Source organism: Helianthus annuus, chromosome 17, assembly GCF_002127325.2.
Source record: "Helianthus annuus cultivar XRQ/B chromosome 17, HanXRQr2.0-SUNRISE, whole genome shotgun sequence".
NCBI lineage: Eukaryota > Viridiplantae > Streptophyta > Magnoliopsida > Asterales > Asteraceae > Helianthus > Helianthus annuus.
In genome coordinates this window covers 158024583-158044450 of record NC_035449.2, presented here as the reverse complement: position 1 = coordinate 158044450, position 19868 = coordinate 158024583, and the positions used below count along the sequence as shown (strand labels likewise).

Genomic DNA, 19868 nt, shown 5'->3' with positions numbered 1-19868 from the left:
CTATGTAGCATATTAGTGAAATAGCGGGTAGCTTGTCACTATTGAGCGATATTCGCTTTTAACAACTATGGTCGAGATCGAGCTCTCATAAGTTTAACGAGCCAAACTCGAGCCTAATCAAGCTTGGGCTCGGCTCAACTCGGCTCATTTACATGGCTATTTGAAAGGCTTTTGCTGTTTAGTTGATACAGTTGTGTTTAAAACTTTTGGTTAAGATGGGAAACAGGATATATTCAGGTATTTAATTTATATTAGCTTACATCTCAAACAGTCTTAATGATTCTGCATTTAGATTTCGGAAGTTGCCTCTAATATAATGACAGTTTTCAGATTTCAGCCACCAACACTGAAAGAAAAACAAAATTATGTTGAAGTTTTTGTCGAAAGTGAAGATCGAATTTAACGCCCTAGACCCACGCGCGGCTGCTTGCATGGAATTCTTGTCTCAGCGCAATGCTCGAACCGCCAAGGAGTCAAACCAACCATGCCAACTACTGCTCAAACGCCCACTGATAGCTTCCCACCCCAGATAATCATGGAGAACATAATCTTGTTGCTTGAGTAAGTTTCTATTGCATATGATATTAGCAATGTAGAGGACTAGAGGTGGCCAAATGGAATGGGCTGGGGATGTTTACAGGTTAAAACTCAAAAACGGGCAAGTTTTTGCAAGTTGACCCAAAATATAATTTGGTGAATAACTAGTTTTTATTCTAAAAATTAATTTATATTTTGAATAAAATACACGTAGAGGGATGTTCTGCTACCCTTGACCCATTTCTTTTTGAATGTCTTCTTAAGTTATAACGGCTGTAGTAGATATTGGCTGTGGCTCAGGAATCCTTTCAATATTTTGTGCTCAAGCATGAGCAAAACAAGTAAGATTAAATTGATTAATTGGGTAATAAATAATAATGGTTTTGATGAGTAAACATTGTACGTTTTTATTTATTGCTCTGAATTTACTTTTACCAGGTTTATAGTGGATGCGATTGAGATAGCTTTGCAGGTATGTTTTGCCACTTCTAGCAGTTTGGCATAGTATTGCTAATGTTGTTTGCACTATTCATCATATATATATATATAAAATAGTGTATATGCCAGGGTATATTTTGATATAATATACATATATTTTTTATTTAATTTTTTTTCTAGTGTATTAGTATTCCATGCAAGCAGCCGCACGTGAGTCAAGCTGTTGAATTAAACTGAAATATAAATAAACTGATTTATTAAATTTAAAAGAGTTTTCCAACATTCATAAAAACGCAATAATAGTTATACAAATGCTAAATCATCGGAAAAATTATCATCAAACAATCACAATATTTAACATCAAACAATCTGAAAATTAACATCAAACAATCTTAACAATTAACATCAAGCAATCAAAAAAATTAACAGCACAAGATTAAAATAATAACATAAAAAAACTAACAACAAAATAAACATCATAACATTATAACATAAAAAAAACTAAAAAAAAAGAGAAAACAAACCTGAAGTATGAGTAGGCGGCGCTGCTGTTGAAGGATGGAGGAGCGAGGTTGGCGGTGAAGTAGGGAGGATGAGAGGCGGCGACGGCTGTGCAAGGAGGGAGGGGGAGAAGCTGCGGCGGCTAAAAGCAAGGAGGGAGGAGGAGAGGCGGTGGCGGCTGAAAAGAAGCAGGAGGGCAGCAGCGCGACGCCAGCGGTAAGGAGGGATGAGGAGTGGCGGCGCCGGCGGTGAGGGAGGAGGGAGTGGCGACTGTGGTGGAGGAGAAAATGTGCTAGGATTTGTGTGTTTCGCGGAATCATTTTTTGATTTTATGAAAATAGTTGAATTGTTTGTTGAATAATTAAAAATATTCTTTTTAAGATTTTAAGGAGAAATATGTAAAATCAATTTTGAAGTATTTTTAACAGCTAAAATAAAATTATACCTTTCTTATCCTTCTATCTTCTTGTAAGTTTTGATTTCTTCTGTAAGTGACCAATCCAACCTATATTTTCCCTACGACCTCCTGTCTAAGCGGTACTTCATCAGGCCACAAGACTCTAGGTTTTACAAATTATGAACTTTCATGATAGACGATAAAAGTTTATACATGAAAAGTAATATACTTCATCAAACTACTTGATGCAGGTTTGATATATCCGATTTCTGATTCACCATGGGTTAGCACTGTACATGTAGTCCCAAGGAGGGATGACAGTGGTGACTAATGAGAAAAACGAGTTGATCCCTACTCTACTATCACCGGATGTAGAGTTTGCATTGACTACCGCAAACTCAATGACCACGAGGAAGGATCACCTCCCATTTCCTTTCATTGATCAGATGTTGGAGAGATTGTCGGTCAGGATGTATTCCTTGATGGTTTTTCGGGTTATTTTCAGATTACCATCTCTTCTGAGGATCATGAGAAGACGACATTCACATTTCCCTATGGCACATTCGGCTACAGGCGGATGCCCTTTGAACTGTGCAATGCCCCGGCCACATTTCAGAGGTGTATGTGGGCTATTTTTCATGACATGATCGAGGACTCCATGGAGGTTTTCATGGATGATTTTTCTGTGTTTGGAAGTTCTTTTGATTAATTTCTCGGGAATCTGAAAAAGATGTTGGCTAGATGTGAAGAAGCCAACCTTGTGTTGAACTGGGAGAAATGCCACTTCATGGTGAAGGAGGGCATTGTGCTTGGGCACAAGATTTCATAGACGGGGCTCGAGGTTGACCGAGCCAAAGTCGAGACTATTTCAAAGCTCCCGCCTCCCACATCCGTGAAATCTATTAGGAGTTTTCTAGGTCATGCAGGTTTTTACCGGTGATTCATGAAGGACTTTTCCAAAATCGCTATGACTCAACTCCTCGAGAAGGATGCCCAGTTCGATTTCTCCGATGAATGCCTTTGGGCATTTGAGTTGTTGAAGGAGAAGTTGGTGAATGCCCCGATCACGGTTGCTCCCGACTGTGAGCTACCGTTTGAGTTGATGTGTGATGCGAGTGACTTCGCAATCGGGGCTGTCTTGGGTCAAAGGAAAGATAAGCACTTTCACCCGATTATACCACGACAGAGAAAGAGCTCCTAGCTGTGGTATTCGCCTTCGATAACTTTCGGTCTTATCTTGTCCTTTCCAAGACCATTGTGTACACGGATCATGCATCCCTTCAGTATCTTTTTAGCAAGTAGGATGCTAAACCGAGATTGATACGTTGGATTTTGTTGCTGCAAGAGTTTGATATTGAAATCCGTGATAAAAAAAGGGCTGAAAATTTGGCAGCCGATCATTTGTCTCATCTTAAGCATTCCAAGGGAAAGGAAACTCGTGGGCTTAACATCAAAACACATGAAACTAACAAGAAAAAGGAGAAATTCGTACATGGAATGATTGTTGGGATGAAAGAAAACAAGAATCTCTTGGAGGAAGCTAGGAGATGCAGAGGCTTCGTGAGTGATTTGAATGGGTTCAAGTGAGAGGATGAAGAAGTTATAAAGAAGATGAAGAGGGTGGTTGGTTTTATTTAAAGTTCTATTATTGGTCTGCAAAAGGGCTGGCACCCCCATGTCTGGTAGTGCCAGATTTTACTGTTGGTAGTGCAAAATTTTCGATTTTTTTTTGACAACAAAGCTCAAGCGATAGAGCGCCTCCCCACACTTGAATTGTACATCGCCCTCGATGTACAACAAAAAATTAAATAAGCAATGGAAATGCAAATTCAATACAAATACAGGAAGGTAGGAACACGAAAACTCCCCTGAAACATAAGGGCTAGAATCGGAGCAAGATGAAGTAAAAAGGAGCATCCACAACGAACTACCAAGCCATCCACACTGCACATTTAGCAAACATGATCAAATTCACAAGAATTTCACCCAACCCATTTTTCCCTTGCCTTGGTTTATTAACTTAACCCACTACTAAAGCAATAAAAACAAAACTACCTACGACAGAGGGGTGTACGTACAACGGAAAATGGCACACCCCTCAAACACGAAATGATGATAAAAATACGAGATGGGTAGCGGGACTAAAACCTTTCACTGGATCCCGAAGGACCGGCGTTGTCCCGGCGATCAAATCTAGATCTGCGTGAAAAACGTGGCGGTGGCTGCGTGTGTGGGTTGTTAATTGAGTTCATGATGTGCTGCTGCGAACCAAACAACCAATCCATGCTGCGTCGGGTCTACTCATACATGTCTTCCATGAAGTTCCCCTGCCTATGTTGTTCCGCGCGTATCAAACCCACATCTCGCCTCACCTCCTCCTGGTCTAATGCCAGCCCGTCCATACGCCTTCAAAGATCCATCGATAACGGCTCATAAGGGCCGTAGGCGCCATGCTCATAACCTCCACCACCATATCCACCATACACGTTCTCACAGTTCGGGCTATCAAACCCGTGACCTACTTCCCCAATTTGCATGTGGGGGACCGCTCCTCCAGCGGCCCCCTCCTGTCCCTGAACCGGAATATCGTGCATGTGTACGTCATGATCGTCACCATCACCACCGTCACCAGCATAATCAGCCTCATCATCTACAGGTAGTGGGTCCCAAATCCTTCTCAATTTGTCCACAAGCTTCGGGACCCCGTTTACTTTGCGAGTCAGATGCATAGAGTCAAATATCGATTGGGAAAGAAATGGCATCATCAACCGATCTGCAACAGCTGAACTCTATGCATCTGACTCGCAAAGTAGACGGGGTCCCGAAGCTTTTGGACAAATTGGGAAGGATTTGGGAACCACCACCTGTAGATGATGAGGCTGATGATGATGGTGACGGTGGTGATGGTAACGATCATGATGTACACATGCACGATATTCCGGTTCAGGGACAGGAGGGGGCCGCTGGGGGAGCGGTCCCCCACATGCAAATTGGGGAAGTAGGTCACGGGTTTGATAGCCCGAACTGGGAGAACGTGTACGGTGGATATGGTAATGGAGGTTATGAGCATGGCGCCTACGACCCTTATGAGCCGTCATCGATGGATCTTTGGAGGCGTATGGACGGGCTGGCATTCGACCAGGAGGAGGTGAGGCGGGATGTGGGTTTGATACGCGCGGAACAACATAGGCAGGGGAGCTTCATGGAAGACATGTATGAGAAGACCCGACGCAACATGGATTGGTTGTTTGGTTTGCAGCAGCACATCACGAACTCAATCAACAACCCATACACGCAGCCACCGCCGCGTTTTTCACGCAGATCAAGATTTGATCTCCAGGACGACGTCGGTCCTTCGGGATCCTGTGAAAGGTTTTAGTCCCGCTACCTATCTCGTATTTTTATCATCATTTCGTGTTTGAGGGGTGTGTCATTTTCCGTTGTACGTACACCCCTCCGTCGTAGGTGTTTAGTTTTGTTTTTATTGCTTTAGTAGTGGGTTAAGTTAATAAACCAAGGCAAAGGAAAATGGGTTGGGTAAAATTCTTGTGAATTTGATCATGTGCTAAATGTGCAGTGTTGGTTCAAATTCTTTTGAATAAACAATGAGATGTTGGCTTGGTGGATGGCTAGGTAGTTCGTTGTGGATGCTCCTTTTTACTTCATCTTGCTCTGATTCTAGCCCTTATGTTTCAGGGGAGTTTTCGTGTTCCTACCTTCCTTTATTTGTATTGAATTCGCATTTCCATTGCTTATTCAATTTTTTGTTGTACATCGAGGGCGATGTACAATTCAAGTGTGAGGAGGTGGTCTATCGCTTGAGCTTGAGCTCGTGTAAGGAAAAACCGTCAAGTAACATATTTTTTGTATAAAATTGAGCATGAGAAATCAAGCGATTAACCTACTTGTTTACCTTGCATATTTACCCAATACGCCCGTTTCCATGAGTTATTTTTGAGCCTTATAGCTTTAGCATTATTTTTGCTCATGTTTTTGCAGGCAAAGATTGAGTGAGCAGGAGAACTTTTGCGATTTAGAACTTGTGTTAGGTATATATTTCGAGGCCACGAAGCAAGAATAAAAGCATAGAAATGATTGAGGCATTAGGAAACCTTTTTAATTTAGCCATTTTTTTTATTCATCTCCCTACCCAAATCATTCCCCTAGTTAAACCAATTTGAGCCTTTCCCGTTCATTTCTTTTAAACCACAAAATACTAGCCACTTAGCCAAATTAGCCTTTTATATTTTTAACCCATTTTTGGTCGGAAGCCCGGTTCGGTTGATGATTAACTTGTAGTTTTTGTATAGTTTCTTCGTTGTTGTTATGTACCCTCATGATCAAGAGTTTTTATCTAAGACGTACTTAATTCTCTCCTAATCATGGGTTAAAAAAATAATAAAATAAAAAAAAATAAAAAAAACCCAAATAAATATAGATGAAAAAAGCCTTATCAATCGGCTTTGTTAGAGCAATTTTGGGAGTGAAAAGCAATACTTGTCGGTTAGCTCTCGGTTAGTTATTATTTAGTTGTATAGTCTTTTTTTTCTTGTATTTCAAGTTAGTCGAGCCGTCGGTTTACAACCGCTTTAGCCACTTTTAAAAAATCCACTTCCACACCCTTAACCCAAGCCAAGTTACAACACAAACAACACCTCATGATTTATGCTATGTTTTTGCCGAGTGATTAGATTTGATCCTTCCACAAGCTTATGACATCGCATAGTTATCGTCTTGGCATCGAGTGTTCTAAACATACTCCACAAATTGTATGTGCACATATATTTAGCCGAGTGTGTGTGAACATTGTGAGGATGCTTGGTGAACTTGTAGGGATTTCTAAGATGTACCATTGCTCTTTTCGGTTCTTTCTTTATATCGAGCACTCCTTAATTGTTATAACCCGAGTTATTTATTTGTGCTTATGAAATGCTAGTTGAGATGATTGCCATTAAGAGAGTTCCGTTAAATTTTAGTTTGCTTGAGGACAAGCAAAGTTCAAGTGTGGGGATGTTTGATGTATAAGAATTTATACATATTTTAAACGTCAAATACGCCCTGTTTATGCGAAAACTATTTGTATTTTCATTGATTTTGGTACTCATTTGAGCTGTTTATGAAAATACAGGTCCGGGCTTCGGCCTGGTGTTGAATCGGAGGCTTTTGGAGCAAAATGGAGCGAAAATGATGCATTCCACCAAACTGCCAGATATGGCATACACACGCACGACCGTGCGAGGCCTCCCAACATCGGCACTCTCGGCCAGCACTATCATCCAGCACCACGACCATCGAAAACCAGCTCACGCACGACAGTGCCGGACACAGGCACGACCGTGCCAAGTCAAAATCATCATCTGATCAGCCCGTTTTCGAAATCGCTTCAGTCATTACCGAGCACTATCGGCACGCACAATCATGCCGTGGCCCGACACGGTCGTGCCACCTCGGAAACTTTTGAGCGCGGTTTTTCCCAAAATGGAAGCAAACATAACATGGTCAACAATCGAGAAAGTGGTTCTGTCACTTGCCAAGCACGACCGTGCCAAAAGGTGGCATGGTTGTGCCATTTGCCCAGCAGCTTAAATACGAGTTTGAAGCTCATTTGCAAGGGAGTTGGGGCATTTTGGTGAACTTCACTCAATAATCCGGTATTGGAAGCTTGTTGGAGCCAGGAGGGAGCCTTGAAGAGGACATAATCACTTGAAGATATACTCAAACATCATTTATTCTTGTCTTTAACTTGGTTAGCTTACTACATTATGAACAATTTATGTTTATTTGCACTGGATTCGGTAGTCATGAGCCTTATGGGCTAAACATTTATGTTGTCTAAACTTTGTTGAAGCTAATGAATATGTGATAACATGGAAGTAGATGTGATGATTGTTCTTGTTAATCTTCATGTTGACACTTAATCTTGTTCTTGGAGTTCATGTGCATGCTTAAAGTTCTTGTTCTTGAATGTTTGCTCATAAGTATTTACATGTTGTGTTGGAAGCCCATGTAAAGATTATGATTATTGAATCTTGTTAACTTGTTAGTATGATTCATAGCATGAAACTAGGAATGGTGAATGCTAATGTGATATGAATGATGATTTGAGCATTTGTATGAATTCTTGCATCAAGATTTGGAAAGATCAAAAGTATGTTTATTTGAATTCTATAGTTTGTGTTCATGTTAGTTTGATGATTTAGGCCAAAGTTGTTAGCTAGCATGACCATGCTTGTGGTTCATATCAAGAACATGATGATAGTGCCAACTACTTGAAACCAAGTTAGGGTGATTAGTGTGTTGTTCGTATTAGTTTTCCCTAATTTGTAGAGTTAGGAGTTTTGACAAACAAATAACTCATTATTAAAGATTAACATCAACTTAGCTAGTGAGCTTAAAAGAATAATTTTTAGGTGATTAGAATGTTAATTCATTTTAAGTTTTCCTAAGAATTATATGACTAGGAATCCTTGATTGGGGACTTAGTTAAAATGAGAGCTTGCATCAACACAAACCCTTCCTCTTTGTTGTCACATGTGAGTTAGTAGATACTTAGTTTAGGCAACCTTTCTTAGATAGTGTTCTTTTCTAGAGTTTTTAGTAGTTTATTTATTTGCAAGTTAAGTTAGGAAAAATCAACCCATCAATTGAAAAGGCTTTAAAGTAGCAAAAGTTTAGTATCGAGACACCGCATCCACGGATTGATATCCGGTTCTTGCCGATTAGCTATATTACCACCCGACGAGTACACTTGCCCTTTTGTGTGTTTAGTTAGTTTCTAGGTGAAAAACCATTTTTAAAACTAAATTTGTGTGAAGAAAAACTCAATCAAAAATATATTTAATTCACGCACATCAGGTACGCTGACCAAAGTTGCGACTCTGATCAGTCCACGCAAAGACAAACATTTCCTTATAATCTTTCAGCCAATTATCATACACGTACTTAAAGACCCTTAAAAAGTAAAAGTAATTTATTAAATGTACATAGCTGAGTCATATGTTTTAAAAAAAAAAACTTCCTTGAACGTTTGCACTCCACAAGTCGCTTTTGTAGGTTGTGCAAGTGGTACTCGTATATGGGTACTGATGGAGACTCACACAATGTCCCCCAGAATGACAGAAATTTTTGCCATTCTTCTTCTGTGGTGTCGCTCTTGTAGTGCTTACAAATATTCTGTTGTATGTGAAACCTGAAAAGATATCTAGAGGCGTTTGGAAATACTTTAGCACACGCGTTCATTAGGGCCAGGTCTCTATCTGTTACAATCACACGTGGCTCCATACATTCATCCAACATTGACTTGATCCCCTCAAGCACCCATACAAAGTTATCACTCTGTTCTTTACAGATAACGACATGCGCGATAGAAAACGAATAGTTGGTAGGCGTTATACCAACAATCTGGACAAATGGCATGTTGTATATATTTGTTTTGTACGTCGAATCGATTAGCAAGACGTGCGGGAATACAGCCACATATCACTCGAGTAGTGATGAACAAAGATCTCTGTTACAACCTCTGTTCCGGGTTCCTCCCGTGTCTCGTTAATAAATTCGTTTTTAATCAGGATGTTTTCTAGTGACTTCATGGGAGTCAATCCGTCTCTTTGTTTGCCTCTAATCTTCTATATTGCGTTTGTGCGTCTTTCAGAACATGAAACTTGTCGAGGTCCTGCTTCCTTATCGTTTAAAAAATTTTGCGCGACTCCATGTTTTGAGCTGTCAGATGCTCGATTAGTCTGTATTCGTTGGGAGTAAACCTTCGCACAAGGCGTGGGCTGACAGGTCCTCACAAAGTTCGTGGTTATGCTCAGTCTTTCCCCCTTTTATCCCCTAGATTTCATACGGATGGCTCTCACCACTACTGTCACATTCAAGCCATACCCTCCCGGTCATTCCCCCAATTTTCTTTGATTGACGGGTTACAATAACGAAACCATCTGCGTTTGCCATTTCTTGTGCCCATTTCTTTAGTTCATCTAGAGAGTTGAAAACCTATAACATTGATAGGGTTAGGTTAGATTTGTGAAGTACTAAATCAATTTGATACCTGCTTTATGAAGTACGGATTGCCCGGGATGGGGGTGCCTCACCACCATATCCTCCATCGTCCGGATAATTTTATTGAAAGTACTGTAACTTTCGTAAGTTTGCTCGGGGGAATGAATTGCTGATGACCACCGTCTCCTCCATATCCATCCGGATAGTATTGTTGCACGTAAAAATATTCACACCTGTATCCATAATCAGGATATCCTTGTTGCGCCGGATAACATGGTTCATCAGCATGGTTTAAGTCATCTACAGGGGATGTTTCATCAACAGGGGGATGCGTGTTCAAATCTAGAAACAATCTGTTTGATTTCCTTGTACACTAGACACAACCTCCTCTTGCTCGTTAGAATCGGGAACGCCATTCTCCTCTTAAAAACGATATCATCATTAGTAAATAATTAAAATAACAAGTAATTTAAGCTAATCACACATTACCGGAACGACTTCGAGCACCCATTACTCGCCAGAATACGACCCAAAGAAATAGTTGCCGCCCAATATGATGACATTTAGCACCTTTGAATGTTATCATATAGAAGGCAAAGAAGAAGCAGGGAATTAGGATAATTTGTCAATGGTTGAAGAATGCTCTGCATGTACCTATTTAATTCCAATATATATGCCTCATACAGCTTTATACCCATCGTATTACTTTAATCACGTGCCAGCAAGATAGTCAAATCAGTCTTCAAGACGCCCCCGTCTAGGCCTAGGATGGCAAATGCGGATGATTTGTCGATGGTTGAAGAATGCTCTACATATCCCTATTTAATTCCAATATGTATGCCTCGTACAATTCTATACCCATCGTATTACTATAGTTACATAAGACAGATTAATAAAAATATATAATCTAACCCTACCCTATCGATGTTACCGGTTTTCAAACTCTCTCGATAAACTAAAGAAATAGGCACACGAAATGGCAAACGCGGCTGGTTCCATTATTGTGACTCGTCGATCAAAGAAAATTGGGGGAAGGACCGGGAAGGTATGGCTTGAATGTGACCATGGTGGTGAGCACCATATCACAACAACGGTTAGAAAAGCCAGAAGCAAAAAAATCAGTTGACCGTTTTACCTGTTGGTGGTGCGAGACAATCCATATGAAATCTGGGGAATAAAAGGGGAAAGAATGAACATAACCATGAACTTTGTGAGGACCTGTCGGCCCATGTGTTTGTGCGAAGGTTTACCCCCAACGAATACAGACTGATTGAGCAGCTGACTGCTCAAAACATGGAGCCGCGCAAAATTTTTCAAACGATAAGCAAGTAGTACCCCGATAGGTTTCACATTAAGAAAGACGTAAAAAACGCAGTACAGAAGACTAGAGCTGAACAAAGAGACGGATTGAATCCCAAGCAGTCACTAGAAAACATCCTGGTTAAGAACAAATTTATATACGAGACACGGGAGGAACCCGGAATAGAGATCTTTGTTCATCCCTACTCAAGTGATATGTGCTGTGTATTCCCGCACGTCTTGCTAATCGGTTCGACATACAAAAAAAACGTATACAACATGCCATATGTCCAGATTGTTAGTATAACGCTTACCAGCTATTCGTTTTGTATCGCGCATGCCGTTATTTGTAAAGAACAGAGTGATAACTTTGTATGGGTGCTTGAGGGGATCAAGTCAATGTTGGATGAATGTATGGAGCCACGTGTGATTGTAACGGATAGAGACCTTGCCCTAATGAACGCGCGTTCTAAAGTTTTTCCCAACGACTCTAGGTATCTTTGCACGCTTCACATACAACAGAATATTTGTAAGCACTGCAAGAGCGCCTCCACAGAAGAAGATTGGCAAAAATTTCTGTCATTCTGAGGGGTATTGTGTGAGTCTCCATCAGTACCCGTATACGAGTACCACTTGCGCAACCTGCAAAAGCGACTTGTGGAGTGCAAACAATCAAGTAAGTTTTTTAATAACATATGACTCACCTTTGTACATTTAATAAATTATTTTTACTTTTTAGGGGTCTTTAAGTACGTGTATGATAACTGGCTGAAATATTATAAGGAAATGTTCGTATTTGCATGGACTAATCAGAGTCGCAACTTTGGTCAGCATACCACAAACAGAGATGAGAGCCAACACACCAATTTAAAAAGATACGCCCAAGATAGGAGCTCGCTGGACCGTATAGTTGGCTGTGTCGTGTCTAGGAAATAGTTGAAACACAACACTGTGAAATAAGGAGGAGTTTTCGAGAAAGCATCGAAAAAAGAATGAGCCACCACAGAAACCCGCTGTTTAACCACCTACGTGGAAAAGCTTCCCATACAACACTTGACTTGTTGAGTGGAGAGCTACTTAGGAAACTAGACCTGTTATAGCGCTTTGATTTATCATATGATTGCCAGATGTGGTACAACTGTGGGTTGCCATGTGCTTATAGGCTGGAGAAGTACGTACGTGCAGGAATAATTGTTAAACATATACAACACTTGTGTGATATATGTCCATCAATCATGTGGCTCAAACAATGCATTGTTTTAACCGTGCAGAGCGTCCGATTCAACTTGAAGACGTAGACGTCTTCTGGCGGAATCTTAACTTTCAACCATGTAAATTGATAGATGATTACGTTGACGTGTTAGATGTCACACACTGACTTTTACGGAAGCGTGTACGTGTGACTTGATCAGTTCTCATTGCATTCGACTATAATAAACAACTATATGACTAAAATGATGTTCATCCATTCATAAGTTTTAAAAATATTACAAACAAAAGTTGTTAAGTTTCAACCAACATAACTTCAAGTTTAGTTACAAACCATCAAAAGATTAAGTTCCATACATGGACTTTTGACAAAAAAACTAGTTTAACCTAGGCTTTGCTTCATATATCTTATCCAGGATGAGATATACAATATACAAATCAAACCCTTCAAAGTGGATGACATCTAATCTTTTAGTTCACTTCTTGAAAACATTTCCAAAGCTGACGATCCATCTAGTTTCCTGAAATACATGCAATTTGAAAACAATCAACAAAAGTTGAGCGAGTTCATGTGTTTTTATATAAGCTCCAGATAAACTTGTAAACATTTGAGAGGATTCTTTTAATAACTGGTATGTAAAGCGTCTATGAAAAGATCATTAATGTTTTGCAAGGACATTGATATGTGTGGTTCCTCCGGTCCACCCGGCTGGAACGACATAGTCATTACATGCGGCCACACAAGGACTTATGTTGGAGTTTTGGTATACTTTGAGTTACACCCTCGGTGTATGTTGTATTTGTAATTATATAATTCTATATATATATATATATATATACATGGGGGAAGGTTCATTTGAGAAGAAATTTAATGTGAGAAGAAAAGAAAGAAAGGGCATATTAGTAAAATACTATTTCATTTATAACTCATATCATTAATTTTTCTCTCTTTAATTAATTAATCAAGAAATCATTAATTATCCTACATATAATCTACAAAACCTACACATATCAAAATTTTCCTACATATACCCTACACATTATAGAATTTTATCCTGCACATCTCGAAATATATCCTACAGAACTCGTAATTTATCCTACGCAACTAGTAATTATTCTACACTTTAAATTAAGTTGTTTTTTTTTAATTTGGAAAAAGTATATATTTTGAAAAGGAGTTACAAATTTAATTTAGTTAGTTATTAAAGTGGAAGAATACAAATTAATGATTTATGTAAGTTTACCAATATACCCTTATATTCAAATTAAATGCAAATATTAAATAAAGTAAAATTAAGCATTCTTATTGGTTGAAACTTCTTCTTTTTTCTTTTTACAAAAAAATTCTTCTCATTTGAACCCTCCACTATATATATATATATATATATATATATATATATATATATATATTAGTTAAAATAATGATATTTTAACTTAATTTACTTTCATACAATTATTCGGGGGTATTGTTAAAAATAATATATTTTTAACTTGTTTTGTCATACGGTTTTCATATACGTATTTTATTTTGTATACTCGTATTATATGTATGTTATTTTGTATTTTTATATTCATGCATAATACTTGTATATGTATTTTACCAAGTGTTGGTAGTGTATGTCGGTATGTATTTATACGTATAGAAATACGTATTTTCTTGTATTTATTTAGTACTTCATGCTTAATTTATGTATAATTTTCCGGAATATTGCTTTTGCACAATTACAAATCACCAACTTTTTTTCTGAATATATATATATATATATATATATATAGTGTGAGTTTCATTAGGGAACATTTAAAAAGTGGGGAACAGTGGGGAACCGACTCAAACGAACTCCGATTGGACTCATTCCAGCGGCGTTGGAACTGGCTCGTCGAACCCTAACTAGGATCTCTTAACCCTAAACCCTAAATCATAACCCCTAAACCCTAAATATATTAGGGTTAGGCTTTTAGGGTTTAGTTTTAGGGTTTAGGGTTTAGCTTTAGTGTTTAGTTTTAGGGTTTAGCTTTTAGGGTTTATAGTTTAGATTTTACAGTTTAGCTTAGGTTTTAGCCTTATTTTTTAGCTTTAAGGTTTAGAGTTTAGGAGTTAGGATTTATGGTTTAGGGTTAAAAGATCTTAGTTAGGGTTAGACGAGCCGGTTCCAACGCCGCTGGAATGAGTCCAATCGGAGTTCGTTTGAGTCTGTTCCCCGCTGTTCCCCACTTTCTTAGTGTTCCCCAACGAACCTTTACCTATATATATATATATAATATAGTGGAGAGTTCAAATGAGAAGAATTTTTTTGTAAGAAGAAAAAAGAAATTTCAACAAATAAGAATGTTTTATTTTATTTCATTTAATATAAGTATTTAATGTTACTATAAGGGTACATTGGTAAATCCACATAGGTCACTAATTTGTAGTCTTCCTCTTTGATATCTAATTACATTAAGTTTTTTTGTAACTTATCTTCAAAATATATATTTTTTTCAAAAATAATAATAATTTAAGTGTAGGATAAATTAAGAGTTGTGTAGGATAAAATACGAGTTGTGTAGGATAAATTTCAACGTGTAAGATGAATTTCGAAATATGGAAGATAACTTTTGATGTGTGTAGGCAAAAAGAGTTAGTGTGGAGGATACTAGTCTTCATGACTAATTAATTAGTAAAAAATAATAATAAATTAGATAAGTGAAAAACCTATTTAATGTTTTACAAAATTACCCTTTGTTCTTTTTCTTCTCAAATGAACCTTCCCCTATATATATATATATATATATATATATATATATATATATATATATATATATATATATATATATATATATATATATATATTTTAAGAGAATTTTATAGAAAAATATCCATAATTTTATTTGGTAAAAATATGTATACATCCACGTATATCTTAAAAAAAATATATTTTTAAGATCAAAGTTAGAAAAATACATATTTTTAGTTTTCACCAAAATAATATATTTTTGAGTTGTTTATGGAAATATATAATTTTCATAAACAACTCAAAAATATATTATTTTGGTGGAAACTAAAAATGTATATTTTCTAACTTTGATCTTAAAAATAGATTATTTTTAAGATATATGGATGCATACATATTTTACCAAGTCAAATTATAGATATTTTTCTATAAAATTTCATTAATATATATATATATATATATATATTAAGCATATAAAAATGATGATTTTAATAATGCAAAAACAATATTCTGAAAAATTACACATAAATTAAGTATGAAATACTTAATAAATACAAGAAAATACGTATTCCTATACATATAAATACATACCGACATACACTACCTACACTTGGTAAAATGCTCATAAACAAGTATTATGCATAAATATGAGAATACAAAATAACATACTCAAAATACAAGTATACTTACCTAAAAATTTCACCCCGAAAAGTAAAATACAATTACAATCCACTCATTACTAACTAAGAATCAAGGTAAAAGTAAACGCATGCACCTGATTATCTCGCTAGATGCTCATGTGTTCTTCTTCTTCACAAAAATGGTCGTCCCTCGAACATAATGTACCTGCAAATCTTAATCCCTGTGTAGAAGCATGCTTCTCACAACCATTAAAATTTGTTAGTTACCTAGTTCTACCACCTTTATGAAACTATTACCAAGTCGTACGTTAGTTTACCTTGATTTATGTAGAAAATAAATTTACAACAAAAATCCTAACTCACTTTCATAGGAATCACGGTTGCATTTAGCTTATGCAACAAGCCCTTTTAAACCCCCCAACAACTTGGGAGGACGAGTAGGTCTCGTGAGGGTTATATAGGGAACACACCCACAACGTTCATTTAACTAGGAAAAATGAAATACTGAAGAAATTAAAATAAACTAAAAAAATATACAACAACAACAAAACACATACCTCACCATCACCGCTGATATTGCTCATTCGGTTCGACTGGTAGGTTCGGATGGTACGGGTATCCGGTAAGAGCCTCAAACATCTCTTGTTAGTTATCAAGGGGACCCGGCTCTCCTTCTGCTGGCTGCTAAAACTGGGGCGTGATGAAACTAGACCCCGCTGCCTCGGGCCAATGAGGTGATGGATCAGAGGGGCCTCGAGGAACAGGGAGGTTGGAATAGTCAGTACACCCCGAATGTTCTGCGTAGGGGAGGCCGGCTTCCCAATCTCTCCGGTGTCGTTCCTGATCATGGAGGACCTTGGCATTATTAATAGCCAATTCATTGGATATGTACAAAGCACTCCATCGGCAGCCTTCCATTGTGTTCTGCTCGACTCGGAGCCTCTCCTTGTATTCCTCCCATGCTCGTCTTCAGGCCACCTCTTGCTGCTGCTGTTGTACCATCTGCTCAATTTATGATCTTTGTAGAGTTTGGAACAACTGTTGCTCCTCCATATATTTTCCACCCTTTCCTGGTGGGCCGATTCGGCATCCCATTGAGCCTGCAACTGGGCTTGGTGTGCCTGCTCCCATTTTTTTCTTCTCGCCTCATACTCTCTACCTTCACCCATAACCGCAGAGATGTTATCGAAGACCTCCTGCTGACTGCGGTTGAAATTCCGGTACGATGGTACCCGTCGTCGATTCACAAACCTTGCCACATCCTCATTTAACTCTCGGTGTGGCCGTATGTAACTTTGCTTAGGTCCCCATGGACCGGCAGGTTCAACCTCGTCCTCTTTATCCACCATCTCAACATCTTCCGCGACCCCTTGATGTTCGTTCAGGTCGATGAACTCATACTTGTGACCCAATTCCTCGGTTACAGAATACTTACTACCACAGAGTTGCACTTGGATTTTCCAGTTTCTTTTTATTGTTGCCAAGTTAAACTCCTCTACGGGCTTAGACACCCAAAGCGACCCGGGTGGTAGACAATTATGTTTGAGGATCATTGCACTGATTAGACGCACATATGGTGTGACAACCCGAACTTTCAAGGTTTGTGCCTTTCAGTCTTGTGATCTTGATTCCTCTTTATTCCGTTTGCCACGTTCTTGTCACGCTAATTGTTAAACGTTGTGAATAAACTTGTTAAACCTAAACGTAAACGAGAATGATTAATTGTATGTTTGGGCCGCACGCACACATCGTATGCTTGGGCCGCGCGTATATTTGGGCCACACACCCACCTTAGTTACACCCCACTTATTGAAAGACTATCCTTGTTTTAAACCCACATCGGCCCACACACATTCCGGGCCCAAAGTGCTCTTCGAGCCCAACCCTCATAGGTTTCGCATGTTTTTAAATTTGTTACGTAACCATACTTTGTTTTAGAATAATCATAACAACCCTAGACCTCTCCAACCCCCCTTGCATACTTGACGACAGTAAATCCCCTCATCGAGGCATCACCTTCTTCGGTCGAGCTTATTGGTTAGTGGATTCGTAATTGTGTTAATTCTTAACTGTTTGATTTCATTGATGTGTGGACATGATTAATAAAATAGTATATGGATGTTCTATAAACGTGATGTGATGCCATGAACTAGGTATTATAATTAAGGTGTTAAACAAAAGACGTAAAGCTAATGATTATAATCGAACATGTAGTGAATTGACTTAGAGTTTTATGTGAACTTGAATGCTTGTTAAGTATGATGATATAGGGCTCTAGATTCATGCACAAAAACCAAATTCTTGAATGTTTGGGAAGGGGACGGGGTTACGGGTTGAGAATGATGTTTGTATGGAAATTGTTAGGTGTTTTAGGATAGGAAACAATGTTGTTTAAAAGGGATCAATGCATGAATTCAGGTTACTTAATGATTATTAGGTGTGGGATTAACAGATTGATGAACTGATTATTAGAGGGTGGGGTTTTGTTGTGCAGATGGTCTCGAATCAGGTTTGTTGTTGTTGTTGATTTTGTAACAAAATGGAATAACAGTTATGGTGAATAAAGATTAAGAAACAAAAGGTTATTTGATTTTACACCTTCTTGATGGTTAAAACGTCATTATATGGGACGGGATATGTTAATGGGTTAAGGGACAGGTTGTTGGGCCGAGTAGTGTTGTTTGGGTCGAACAGGAAGTATGGGCCGCATACTTATTAGAATTGTGTAATAGACTGTTAACTGATTATTTGAGCAATGGGCCGCATATTTATAACAAACTTGTGTGAGGCCCAAATGCTTGCTAGATGATTACATGAGGATAATCTGCTGAAATATGTTGCATGATTTCTTGTCACAATTAACATGTTCACTTGAATGCGAACCGAACCACTTGACATGTGATAAGGTATGGTATGAACTTGTATGTGGAATGCAACATAAACCCGGATACTTGCTAGGACTAGTATAGTGATATATGTATTGTTTGTTTGATACTTGAGTAATGTGTGCGACGAATACGTATATTATATGTAAGCAAAACTGACTATTTTTGGTAACCACGGTAGGATTTGGATTGACCAACTAGGAACGGGTAACATAACACACCGAGCAATCTAAGGTGAGTTCATTTCTTTTGAGCATGCATCCCGGTGGTTGGGGCAGTCAAATGGGTATCCCTGAGAGGGATAAATCTTTTGGGTAAAACGGGAATGTTAGATAATACACTCTTCCAATTATTTTAAGTCCCATCTTATACCGAATAGTTACCTGAGAGGTAACGGGGTGTTAGTTGATAGCGTACCTTAGAGGACGGACGTGAACTAATGACCTTAAATCATGACCAAAGTTTGGATAGAGGCATTGGGGACGGGCAAAACAATCTGGTAACCATCTTGTACGGTACTTGGGTTGTTATCTACATTATATTCAACGAACTGAACTGAACACTTGATAACTAACGTTTTCACAAACTATGAACTCGCCAGCTTTGTCTGATACACTTGTTGCATGCTCGCAGGTCGTTAGATTACTTGGATTGGGAACTTGCTGTCTGGAGTAGCTGGAGTGGTCATGGGTCGAACTGAGTGGATACACATGACGTGATTATTGACATTACATATTTGCTTTGAATTATTTAAACTTGATTTATTTATTGCTTCCGCTGAACTTGTTAGATTTTCATTAAACTTATTGTTGGTACATTTCACTAATAATTGGCAATTCTATTTGAAAACTTGTTATGAGTTCAACATGATTAGTGGCTCGTTATTGGTACGTCACACGCCTAATAGGGTTTCCATGGGTGGTACTTTGGGGGTGTGATAGTTTGGTATCAGTGCCACTGGTTATAGTGAACTAGGTTTTAAAACATTTTTATAAAACCAGACTCTAACCGAACAGTTTCGAAATCAACCATGACACTCAGCTCCAGATTGCAAGGTTCGTCTCTTGTTTACTTATTTTATAGTATATCTAGTATACACTTATGAACAATGTTGCATGTGATTGCACACACTTAGCATTTCAGACTGAATTCATGAGTATTTACCTAAGTTATGTGATAGATAGAGTCATAGTGCGATATCCCGTTAGATTTTTGTGGTTTACGTTTGTGGTGTTTTGTCTTGTTGCGA

General features: G+C 38.3%; 1 long non-coding RNA gene across 21 annotated transcripts in view; it reads left to right on the top strand.

Moving 5' to 3' along the window:
• LOC110923168 overlaps positions 1–19405 on the top strand; it is a 43455-nt gene extending 24050 nt beyond the window's left edge. For 12 of the 21 annotated variants that reach the window (XR_004885656.1, XR_004885668.1, XR_004885667.1 and 9 more), the window contains 4 exons: positions 324–561; positions 802–878; positions 976–1009; positions 7002–7772. This is a non-coding gene — a long non-coding RNA (uncharacterized LOC110923168). The other 9 variants (XR_004885653.1, XR_004885665.1, XR_004885669.1 and 6 more) reach the window with 7 other exon arrangements.
• The last annotated feature ends 463 nt before the right edge of the window (positions 19406–19868 follow it).